The following is a 12,615-nucleotide window of genomic DNA, read 5'->3' as shown; positions in this document are numbered from 1 at the left end:
TTTGGCCAGTGGCCTGGGCTGGACTGGATGAAGGCCAGGGTCAGAAAGTGAGGTGCGACTGGGAGGGTGGAAGTGGCCTGTAAGTGATGCCAGCAGGTGGCTGAGGAGGATGCCACCACGTGAGGTTCCAGGGCACCACCCTGGGATCTTGAAACAGGTGAGTCTCAGTATTATTGTGACAAATGGGTGATAAAAATGGCAATGGCTTCCCAAGTTCCATGGCCAGCTGTCAGGGGGTCTCACATGGGACAAACCCCTTTCCCACTAGAGTGTGTCTGGCATTGACATTCACCAAAACCGGAAGCCTGGATGTGTTTGTATCTGGGTTCATTGTGCTGGCCCTGGTTGATGAATTGGCTCAAGACTCAAAACTTTTGTGGTTTGGCCCATGGATAGATTCCTGCAGAAAAAAAAAAAAAAAAAAAAAATGGCCAGAGCTTTGCACAGTGGCAGTATTGTAGCCAATGAGGTTTATCCAAGGCATGATTATTGCTAATTGAAATTCAAAAAAAGCTGGGGGGAGAAAAATGCCAGCATGAAGAAAAAGAGGAAGGTACACATGGATTGGAACTGGTAGGTTATTGGAGGAGGGGGACGCAGCGAGTCCCACCCCATAGCATAAATGATACTTACCTGTATGGGCATGCACACAGCTATAGTTGACCCCATAGGCCTCAGTGCTGTGGACGGGCCCAGCCAGTCTCAGGGCTTGGCCAGACTGGTGAGCAGGTGTAGACAGGTAGCCAGCCTACATTTGTGCCATACCACAAGGCTACCATTTCTGCATAAGGCCACCTCCTAGGGCATCTGAGCTGATTGATAGCATCGTTATGCTCAAGCCGCCCTGGAAGTTTGCACACAGGTCAAATCCAGAGCCAGAAAGCAGAATGCTATGAAAGAGAGGCTCACTCTTCCTTCCTTAGCTGAAATGGCAGGTGATTGATGCCTGCTGGGATCTTTTGTATTCCAAATGGTCCCATGAGGAATCCAGCAGAATGGATCCTGTTTGGGGTCTCTCTGACTACATGAGGGGCACAAACCATTTCAGAGTTTCTCAATAGGTCAGGAAAACAGAAATTGTTCTATGATTTTCCTCGCCCCAAAGTATGAGGCTGGGAGGGTCAAGAAATGATACCGACAAAGCAGACTAGCATGAAACAGCAGAGGCTTTGGTGCAGTGCTGGGGAGGAGGAAGAAGACTGTGGCCTTGGCAAGCACTAGGGGAGGATGGGAATGGCGCTGCAGGCTCAGAACTTTGGCTCCTCTGACTATAAAAGCTGGAATTCACCTCTAGAAGGAGAAAGTTTCTTTACAACGCCAAGTTAGCCAAGCAGAGCGAATGCGGAGCCCCTGCAAGCTCTTCCTTCTCGCCTGATTGGGAATCTCAGAGCTTGTGAGTTAGTTACTGAATAACTGGTAGCAGCAGTTGATGTGACCCAAAGGCCTTTCATAGAATCAGCAGTTTAAAGGACACTGCAGCCAGACGGTGAGTCCAAGGTCAAAAGTCGGGAGAAACCAGATCCTGGGCTTCACTGCAGAACTTCAGGGCAGGGAGAAACCAGCCCAATGCATGTAATGTAGGAGGAAGTACATGTAGCAGAAGAGAAGAAAGGAATGTGTGCAGGACTGAAATCTGCCCTCAGGTCAGGCACAATGGCTCACACCTGTAATCCCAGCACTTTGAGAGGCCAAGGCAGGCAGATCACCTGAGGTGGGGAATTGGAGACCATCCTGACCACCACGGAGAAACCCCGTCTCTACTAAAAATACAAAATTAGCTGGGTGTGGTGGCGCATGCCTGTAATCCCAGCTAACTCAGGAAGCTGAAGCAGGAGAATCACTTGAACCCAGGAGGTGGAAATTGCAGTGAGCCGAGATAGTGCCATTGTACTCCAGCCTGGGTAACAAGAGTGAAACTCCATCTCAAAAAAAAAAAAAAAGAAAAAGAAAAAAAAAAAAAAGAAATCTGCCCGCAGATTGTCTTGATGCAGTGAGTACTGAGCCATCAACTACCCAACTGAGCTGCACGTGATGAGTTTTGTGCCTTTAGAGTATCTATAAACATAGACCCTTGGAGTAGATCATGAGTTGTCATCCCCTAATTCCTCTTGTCTTCTACTTCTAACATGCCAAGAGGCATGTTACTAATTATATGGCTCCTTTGCAAAACCTCCCAAGGGGCCTGCCTTCCTCTCCCTATTCCTGTGGGCAGAGTTTGCTTAGCACTTAAGCACATCTATTTTTTCACTTAACTTGCTCTACTGAGAGTATTTCATAGCTCTTTCTCTTCACTAGATTGTGATTTATTGAGGGTAGAGCCATTTCGTATTCAGTTGTATTTACGTTAGCAGGGCTTGACTCAGTATTGGGTGCATAGGAAGTACTCAACAAACACCTAGCAAATGAAGGACTCGTTGAGCCCCAGTTTCAAGGCATGCTTACATTAGCCTGGCCCTCCTCTCCTTCTGCAGTCTCACCTCCCATTCACTCTTAGCTCCAGCCACTTCTTTCTACCTGAAGTTCCCAGCCAAGAACACAGCCCTTTGTGTCTACATCTTCGTGCTTTCTCTCCTGCTCTCCCAACATTCTGAAATTCTCTTCTTCCCTCTCTTTGCTTTTGGACATGCAAATTCACTGTTACCTCTCCACCCACTGGACTGGGAGCTCCTTGAAGGCAGGACTGTGGGCTTCTTTTTATTTCCCGCGGAGTCAGTCTAGTGGCTAGCACTCAGCAGAGGCTCAGTTGGTGTTTGTTCAGGGAAGGAATGAATTACTCTGGCTTTGACTGAAGCTATGTTCTGGCCACCATCAGGCAGCTCCTCATTATGTCTTAGTTAATTGCCATTTGTTTAGGAGGATTTGCTCAGCGAGGAGGAGATGAGTAACTAACCAGCGGGAAAAGTCAGTGTTAAATGGAGCTTTGAGCAGGAGTAGTTTGAAAATTGTTGGCTTAATCAAGAGTGGCTAGTTACTTCTGTTTCACCATGTCCACACAGTTAATAGGGTGAAGCCATCTTGGATTTGTTATAGGGGATGTCCTGGCTCCCCCTTATTCCACAAGAGCCAAATGGGTTCGGGAAAGAGGTCAGTGTGGAGAGATATCTCCACCATACTCTCTGTTGCCTCTACTTGCTGCCCCAGCCCTGGAACACGTCAGATCTACACAAAATTATGAAGTGGATAAGGTCTGGCTTTGTCCGTGTCCTATTAATACTTGTATGTCTCTTTTCCCTCGTTGTCTCCTTCTAACTCTTTCCCAGTTTGTAGACTAAATGTTTCTGCTCTGTTTTCATCCCTCCAGGATGGAGGGAAGGGAATATAATGTGATTAATCAGTAACCAGGGGTGAAAAACTCTAACCCTTGCAGAGGCCAAGGGAAACAAGCCAAGTTGGCTGGGTAGGAACAAAGTGACCATGTCCTGGTGAAAGGGGCAGCTGTTCCCCTGCTCAGGTGGTTGGTTGTTCACAGGGACCATGGGCCCAGGGCTGTGTGATCTTGTGTTTTGCAAAATCGCCCTTGCTATGAGCCTTGACATTGCCAGGAAAAACTGTTAAAGACTAGGAAAAGGACAAAAGAGATTATTGGGTGTCCTTTCAGTGGATTGTAGGGTGTAGTCTGCACTCCAGCCTGGGTGACAGAGAGAGACTCCCTCTCAAAAAAAAAAAAAAAGGTAGAAAAAGTGAAGAAACGGGTTTCCCCTAGAGCCTCTGGAAGGAACACAGCCCCACCAACACCTTGATTTCAGCCAAGTAAACCCATTTAGGGCTTCTGTCCTCCAACTGTCAGATACTCCAACTGAATTGTAAGATAAATTTGTGTTGCTTTAAGCTATGGAGTTTATGGGTAATCCGCTACAGCAGCAATAGGAGGCCAGATTGTTTTACAGCCTTTAGGGTAGAAGTTAAGTTGTAGAAATTGGCAGCAATACAAATGCTTCTTGTCCATAGTAATGCAAATGATTCTTGTTCATAGAACTTTAAAAATACTTTGTCCAGCCGGGCGCAGTGGTTCATGCCTATAATCCCAGCACTTTGGGAGGCCGAGGCAGGCAGATCACTTGAGCTCAGGAGTTTGAGATCAGCCTGAGCAACATGGTGAAACCCCATGTCTAAAAGAAATACAGGCCGGGCGCGGTGGCTCAAGCCTGTAATCCCAGCACTTTGGGAGGCCGAGATGGGTGGATCACGAGGTCAGGAGATCGAGACCATCCTGGCTAACCCGGTGAAACCCCGTCTCTACTAAAAAATACAAAAAACTAGCCGGGCGAGGTGGCAGGTGCCTGTAGTCCCAGCTACTCGGGAGGTTGAGGCAGGAGAATGGCGTAAACCCGGGAAGCGCAGCTTGCAGTGAGCTGAGATCCGGCCACTGCACTCCAGCCTGGGCGACAGAACAAGACTCCGTCTCAAAAAAAATTAAAATAAATAAAAAAATAAAAGAAATACAAAAAAATTAGCCCCGCATGGTGGCGCATGTTTGTAATCCCAGCTACTCAAGACACTGAGGCAGGAGGATTGCTTCAACTTGGAAGGTTGAGCTCCAGTGAGCCGAGATCATGCCACTGCACTCTAGCCTGGGTGACAGAGCGAGAGCTTGTCTCAAAAAACAAACAAACAAACACACCTTGCCCAGTGGAGAATATAAACCTCTGTAGGTAAAATTCTCATTCAAATGTGTTGTAACATCTTATTGCTTCCTTTATTAATTGAGTTGAATAAAATGTTTGATACATGTTAATTTGATATTTGTATACGTTCATGTTATCAACTTTTTAAAAAAACTGTAACAATGATATGTTCATACTCTGTACTCCTGTGCCTTTGAATTTAAGCTGCAGTCATACTTTTGAATCCACTGTGACATCAGTCACTAATTTGATTTCTATTTTTTCAAGCAGATAATTATCACACATTTCAAGAAGGCATGTGCTAGCAAGGCCTGCAGTTGGAATCTCAATGGGAAGGTGTTATATTTATCAAGATTTTGGTTACGATGAGCTACTGCATTTGGACTTGAGAAAGTGTCAAACGGTATATTTTTTCAACAGCTAAAGCCTTAAGGAGTATTTTCTACTGAGCCAATAGATACGCATTTTAACACCTTTTTCCTGATGGTGATAGTTCATACTAGTATCTACCATGTTACTGCTGAACATATTTATCAACAGGGAGTGGGAAGATCAAAAGCACTATGTGCGTGAGTAACTAACTGGTCAACTTTGCAAATCGCTGCCAACGTGGGGCAGGGCTGGGTGGTTGATCGAGCAGCTAAGCGATGGAGTGGAAGGACAGAGACTTGCTCCAAGCAGCTTGCAGCAGGTGCAGTGAGACATAGTAAATGCTGCCGCTGCTACAAAATGCAGAGGCCAGCCTCATAGTTGGGACACCAAGGCTCACAGATGTGAAGTGGCTTACTCAGGGTCTCACTGAGAGTGAATGACTGAGTGCCAAACCCAGGTCTTTCTCAGCCAAACCTTGGCTTTTTGGTTACATTGCATATTTCAGGCTGGACATTTGCTGGACAGTGCATGTAGTGTAGTGTTGTCAGTAGGAGAAGTACCGCCCCAAGGAGCTGTGGGTTGTCACAATGATTGCAGGACCCTACCGCCATTTAGGGGGCATGGGGCCAGGGCTGCTATGTTGTTCTGCAATGAATGTGACAATCCTGTAAAATAAAGACTTGTCCAGCTTTCGAATGTATCCTCAGATATTCATGTAGGTGAAAAACTGTCCATAATTATCTGAGCCTAAAACTCAGATAACGATTTAAAAAACATGTCAAAAATTAACAGTTAATTTCCCTGGAATACAACTACCATATAAAAGATTATCGTACTTTGTTTTGTTCACAGTTTTACCTAGAGCTGTTCACCAATGTGGAAAATTACGTCAGGGACAGCAGAGACAGTCTGTGTGTAGAGGACACTATCTATCATTCCATTACATGTTCTAATACAGCTGTGCTCAGAATTTATTATTTTCCTTATAATTATTTAGTTATTAGTTATTCTATTTGTAATCATTGTAATTATTATTTTATTTTGAGACAGAGTCTCTCTCTGTTGGCCAGGCTGGAGTGCAGTAGTGTGATCACGGCTCAATGCAGCCTCCACCTCCCAGGCCCAAGCAATCCTGAATGATCCTCCCGCTTCAGCCTCCCAAATCACTGGGACGACAGTCACGTTCCACCACACCTGGCTATTATTTTTTAAAATTTTTGTAGAGAGGATCTCCCTGTGTTGCTCAGGCTGTTCTTGAACTCCTGGGTTCAAGCGATCTTCCCACCTTGGCCTCCCAAAGTTCTGGGATTACAGGCATGAGTTACTGTGCCAGGCCAGTAATTATTTATTATAAAGTACTACCCTTTTATTTCTCCTTTATAACATAGAGGCAATATATTGATTATCTTTTTTTTTTTGAAATAGGGTCTCACTCTGTTGCCCAGGCTGGAGGGCAGTGGCTATTCACCGGTGTGAGTATGGCATATTACAGCCTCAGACTCCAGGGACTCAAGCAGATCCTCTTGCCTCAGCCTCCTGAGTATCTGGGACTACAGGCATCACCGTGTTTGGCTTGATTTTCTTTTGAAAGTATACATTTAATTTCATTGTAGTAAAGGGGATGATATAAAATATTTATTATAAAGGAATTAAATGGAGTTAAGAACTACTATGGTGAAATGAGTATTTGGTCAGGAAGTTGCAAAACCTTGAGAATCTTGGTTCTGCCACTTATTTTGAGCACGTCACAACCCCTCCAAGACAGCTTTCTTCCAGGTAAAACATAACCTCAGCCTTTTGCTTTCCAGTGTACTTGCTGTATTAGCCAAATGAGATCACGCAAATACCATACAGGTGTAAGGATTATCTCTCGATGTCACTCATGAATAGAACTTGCTTGTTTGGGATTAAATTGAATTCTTAACAATGCTCTTATCACATTCATGGTGGATAAATTCAGACTTTAAATTGTTTGTCTAAAAGCCTTAAATAGGCACTTGACAAAAGAAGATATCCAAACCAAATGGCTGATAAGTTCCTGAAAACGTACTTTAGTCATTAAGGAAATGTAACTTAAAAGAACAAGGCAATAAATACCATTACCCCCCTACCAGGATAACTAAATGAAAAATAACATGCCAATTGTTGTAAAGAACATGAAAATCTTATATAATGCTGATGGGAGTGTAAATTAATACTCTACTTTGGAAAGCTGGCAGTATCAGTGAAAGCAATCCTATGACCCAGCAATTTCACTCCTAGTTATGAAGCCAACAGAAAGGTGTGCATATATTTCCCAAAAACTAACACAAGAATGGGCTGTGTTCGACAGACCTGTGATCTGCAGGTACTCAGAGATCCATAGGGAGAACACCAGGATGCCCTAGAAGCTGGCAAGTGAGTCTGTTGACATTCAGGGATGTGACTGTATTCTCTCCAGAGGAGTGGGGATGCCTGGACCCTGCACAGCAGAATTTGTATAGGGATGTGATGTTAGAGAACTACAGAAACCTGGCCTCCCTGGGTTTTGCTATATCTAAGCCAGACGTGATCACCTGCCTGGAGCAAAGGAAAGAGCCCTGGAATATGAAGAGACAGGAGACAGAATCCAAACACCCAGTTACGTCTTCTCATTTCACACAAGACCTTTTGCCAGAGCAGGGCATAAAAGATTCATTCCAGGCCGGGCGCGGTGGCTCACACCTGTAATCCCAGCACTTCGGGAGGCTAAGGTGGGCAGATCATGAGGTCAGGAGTTTGAGACCAGCCAGTTCGAGACCAGTCTGGCCAACATGGTGAAAATCTCTATTAAAAACACAAACATTAGCTGGACATGGTGGTGCGCACCTGTAATTCCACTACTCAGGAGACTGAAGCAGGAGAATTGCTTCAACCCGGGAGACGGAGGTTGCAGTGAGTAGAGATTGCACCACTACACTCCAGCCTGGGCAACAGAGCAAGACTCCGTCTTGGAAAAAAAAAAAAAAAAAGATTCATTCCGAAAAATGATACTGGGAAGATATGGAAGCTGTAGCCTTGAGAATTTACATTTAAGGAAAGACAGGAAAAGTTTGGGAGGACATCATTCATATACACTTTTCTATGGAAGATTAAGAACTCTGAAATGTAAGGGGCATGAAGAAAATAGAAGTGGACAGGCCATTTGTGGTTTACTTATAAGTTTTGTAAGTGATGCATGAGAGACAGGGTTTTACAATGTTACCTAGGCTGGTCTTGAACTCCTGGTCTCAAGTGATCCTCCTGCCTTGGCTTCCCATAGTGTTGGAATTTCAGGCGTTAGCCACTGTGCCTGGCCTATTTCTCACTTTCATATATGATGTCTTCCTTTATTTTAATGGGCGCAGTTCACAGTCTACAGTTTTTATTCTTAGTTACCTAACTATAACCAAGTCCTTGGTCATTCTAGAAATTCTCAGAGACTGTGGAAGCTTTTGTTTTTGTTTTGTTTTGTTTGTTTTGTAGCGATGGGGTCTCACTATGTTGCCCAGGCTGGTCTCAAACTCCTGTGCTTGAGCCATCCTCCCACCTCAGCCTCCCAAAATGCTGAGATTACAGGTGTGAGCCACTATGCCTGGCCTGTGGAAGCTTGTGGTTTGAAACATTTCTTCAGTGATTTTGGATGCAAACTTTATTCTGTGTTCAGAGTGGCCAGAAATGGAACTGTTACCACTTCCTGCCTCTGCAGTGTCTTCCACGCCATCACCATCAGCACTAGAAACTCCAGGTGCACGAGGTTAAAGTCAAAGTCCTAAAGTACTTCAGTGGCTTCCGTGTTGTGTGCTGTGTGTTAAACATGCTGGTAATCATCAGAGTTTGCATGCTTAGGACTAAGTAGTGAAACAACAAAAACACCACAAGAACTATATATTTTTGATAATTTCAGCTAAGGTTATGACAAAGACACAGACTCAGTATTTGGAATATGGCTATCCTTTCTTCCTTTTTTTTTTTTTTTCTGAGACTCGCTCTGTTGCCCAGGCTAGAGAGCAATGGCGCGTGATCTCGGCTCACTGCAACCTCTGCCTGCGGGGTTCAAGCGATTCTTCTGCCTCAGCCTCCCGAGTAGCTGGGATAACAGGCATGCACCACTACGCCCGGCTAATTTTTGTCCTTTTAGTAGAGACAGGGTTTCCCCATGTTGGCCAGGCTGGTCTCGAACTCCTGACCTCAGGTAATCCACCCACCTCGGTCTCCCAAAGTGCCGGGATTACAGGCTTGAGCCAACCGTGCCCAGCCTACTGCTGTCCTTTCATAACGTGTTCTAAAATTTTATTTAGTTTTTTTGGCCAGGCATAGTGGCTCACACCTCTAAGCCCAGCACTTTGGGAGGCCGAGGCGAGGGGAGTGCTTGAGCCCAGGAATTCAAGACCCAGCCAGTACAACATAGAGAGACCCTGTCTCCACACACACCCTCCAAACAGCCAGGCATGATGGTGCACACCTCTAGTTCCACCTAGCTGGGAGGCTGAGGTGGGAGGATCACTTGAGCACAGGAGGTAGAGACTTCAGTGAGCCATAATTTCACCACTGCAGTCCAACCTGGGTGGCAGAGTGAGACCCTGCCTCAAGGGAAAAAAAAACTATATATATATACACACACACACACAGAGATATATATAGGTAGATAGATATAGATATCGATATATAATTTATTTAATTTTTAAATTGTCAGATAAAATTTTATGCATTTATCATTTACAACATGATGTTTTGAAGTATATATACATTGTTGAATGCTTAATCCTAGCCAATTAAGTACTTTACCTCACAGAGTTATCATTTTTGTAGTGAGAGCACTTAACAATCTTCAAAGATGGAATATCATCATTAACTACGGTCATCATGCTGTGTGACAGATCTCTTGAGCTTATTCCTCCTGTCTAACTGTAATTAGGTGTGCTTTGACAGACATCTCCCCAAACCTTCTCCCCGTAAAACCCCAGCCTCTGGTAACCACCATTCTGCTCTCTGATTCAATGAGGTCAACTTGTTTAGGTTCCACATATGAGTGAGATTATGAGGTATTTGTTTTTCTGTGTCTGCTTATTTCAATTAACATAATGTACCCCACGTTCGTCCACATGATTGAAAATGACAAGATTTTCTTTTCTTATGGCTGAATAATACTACATTGTGTATATACACCACATTTTCTTTACCCGTTCGTTTGATTATAGACACTTATAGGTTGATTTGATATCTTGGCTATTGTCAATAGTGCTGCAATAAACATGGAAGTTCAATAAATAAATAGGATTCATAATGCCTGTTGTTTTCTTATATCTATATATATAAATCATGTTTCTAGGTACATAAATGTCCCATTAATCCCTTTGATCGCTCTAGAAAATGCTGTTTTTTCATGAATACAAGAATGTTCAAAGAAGCACTCTTGTAATAGCCCTAAACTATAAATACCCGAAATATCTACCATGTATAAAATGGATACATTGTGGTATATTTCTACAATGGCATACTAGCACAATAGGAAAGAATGGTGTACAACAACAGAGATTAATTCACAGTGTTCAGCAAAAAGCATATATGTGAGTACATATTGTGTGATTCCTTCTATATGAAATTCAAAAGCAGAGAAAATTAATCTATGATGTTAAAAATCATAATAGGAGTTACGGTGGGGGTGATTTGTGACTGGAAGGAACATGAAGGGGGGCGTTAGGGAATGCTGGTAATGTTCTCTTTTTTGATCTGGAGGCTTAGTTACACAAGTGTACTCTGTGAAAATTATTTGAATGGCACATTTATGATTTGCACATTTTTTTGATTTTGTTACAGTTTGATTAAAAAAATTTTTTTTTTTGAGATGGAGTCTTGCTCTGTCTCTCAGTCTGGAGTGCAGTGGTGCAATCTCTGCCCGGTGCAACCTCCGCCTCCTGGGTTTAAGCGATTCTCCTGCCTCAGCCTCTTGAGTAGCTGGGACTACAGGTGCATGCCACCATGCCCAGCTAATTTTTGTGTTTTCAGTGGAGATGGGGTTTCACCATGTTGGCCGGGCTGGTCTGGGACTCCTGACCTCAAGTGATCCACTTGCCTCGGCCTCCCAAAGTGCTGGGATTACAGGCATAAGCCACCACACCTGGCCCATAATTTGATTATTATTTTTTAAAGTTAATTAACTAGTTGGGTGTGGTGGGACATGCCTGTAATCCCAGCTATTCGGGAGGCTGAGGCAAGAGAATCGCTTGAACCCTGGAGGCCGTGGGTGCAGTGAGCCAAGATCAGTACCAGTGCACTCCAGCCTGGGTGACAGAGTGAGACTCTATCTCAAAAAAATAGGCCTGGCGTGGTGGCTCATGCCTGTAATCCCAGCACTTTGGGAGGCTGAGGCTGGTGGGTCACGAGGTCAGGAAATCAAGACCATCCTGGCTAGCACGGTGAAACCCCATCTCTACTAAAAATACAAAAATTAGCTGGGCGTAGTGGCACTCGCCTGTAGTCTCACCTATTCGGTAGGCTGAGGCAGGAGAATCGCTTGAACCCGGGAGGCGGAGGTTGTAGTGAACCAAGATGGAGCCACTGCCTGGGCGACAGAGGGAGACTCCATCTCAAAATTAAATTAAATTAAAAGTTAATTAGCCAGACTAGTTACACTAGTGTACACTAGGTACACCAGTGTGTACCTGTAATCCCAGCTACTTGGGAGGCCGAGGTGGGAGGATTGCTTGAGTCCAGGAGTTCAAGTCCAGCCTGGGCAACACACTGAGACCCATGCCTCTTAAAAAAAAAAAAAAAAAAGTTGATGAAACAAAAAGCAATTGTTTAGTGGCCTTGTGCCGCTTTGGTCATATGGTTTGCTCTGTCTTCTTGTGACCAAGCCCTGGCAAGTTTAAGACTCTATTTGTGACCACAAAGCTAAGGGGTCTTTACAGGGGTGAAGGTTATGATCTCAGCGCCAAGATAACTGGTCCTGGAACCTAAACTAAGGGTGTGGGCGAGCCTACCCTTATGCAAAATACTAGAAAGGCATTTGTAAATTTTTTTCAGTTTTGTTTGTTTGTTTGTTTTTTGTTTTTTCCAGTTTTTTTCTTCTCATTCTGGAAGAGGAAGAGAAGTGAGAAAAGGCAGTGAGAGTGTCTCACATGAGACAAAGTTTGTGAAAACACCTTGTAAAACTGCAGGTTTTCTCATGACAAAACAGTTTCTAATAGTGGGCAAGGATAAGTGGGAGAACTGGGTTTGGGAAGCAGAAAGGGAGAGGAAAAAATAGAAAAAGTCATAAAGAAGAGCGTCTGTCCGGTAATACCTTTTTTCCCTCCTCGCGCCTGCCTGGGATCCAAGAAGAGCTTCTTTGCTAGTCAGCCCCTGGCGTCTGTTCCCCTCGCCAGGCGGAGTCCCGCTCCCTACCCCAAGAGGGCGATATGGCTACACTGAGCTGGGACCCAGTCGCAGACTCGATAGGAATCGGAGTGCACGGGCTGTAGCCTGGGTTTAATCTGGCTTCGAGGGCTAGATCCCGGACTGGCCAAACCCTCCTCTGTTCCCTCTTGCCCCAAGTCAAGCTATGGAGAAACCGTGGAACAGAAGAGCAGGGAGGGAGGCATTTCGTAAGTTGCGTTTCATCTCTGGCGCATTGAAA

The 12,615-nt window shown here is 44.5% G+C and overlaps 2 pseudogenes; both read left to right on the top strand.

Moving 5' to 3' along the window:
- The first annotated feature begins 435 nt into the window (after positions 1–435).
- LOC111550246 lies at positions 436–515 on the top strand (annotated as a pseudogene).
- Positions 516–6,676: 6,161 nt separating this feature from the next.
- LOC111550206 lies at positions 6,677–11,061 on the top strand (annotated as a pseudogene).
- Positions 11,062–12,615: the final 1,554 nt, after the last annotated feature.

This window comes from Piliocolobus tephrosceles, chromosome 8 (genome assembly GCF_002776525.5).
Source record: "Piliocolobus tephrosceles isolate RC106 chromosome 8, ASM277652v3, whole genome shotgun sequence".
Classification (NCBI taxonomy): domain Eukaryota; kingdom Metazoa; phylum Chordata; class Mammalia; order Primates; family Cercopithecidae; genus Piliocolobus; species Piliocolobus tephrosceles.
Note: the sequence above shows the minus strand (reverse complement) of the source record. Positions and strands in the feature narration are given on the sequence as shown.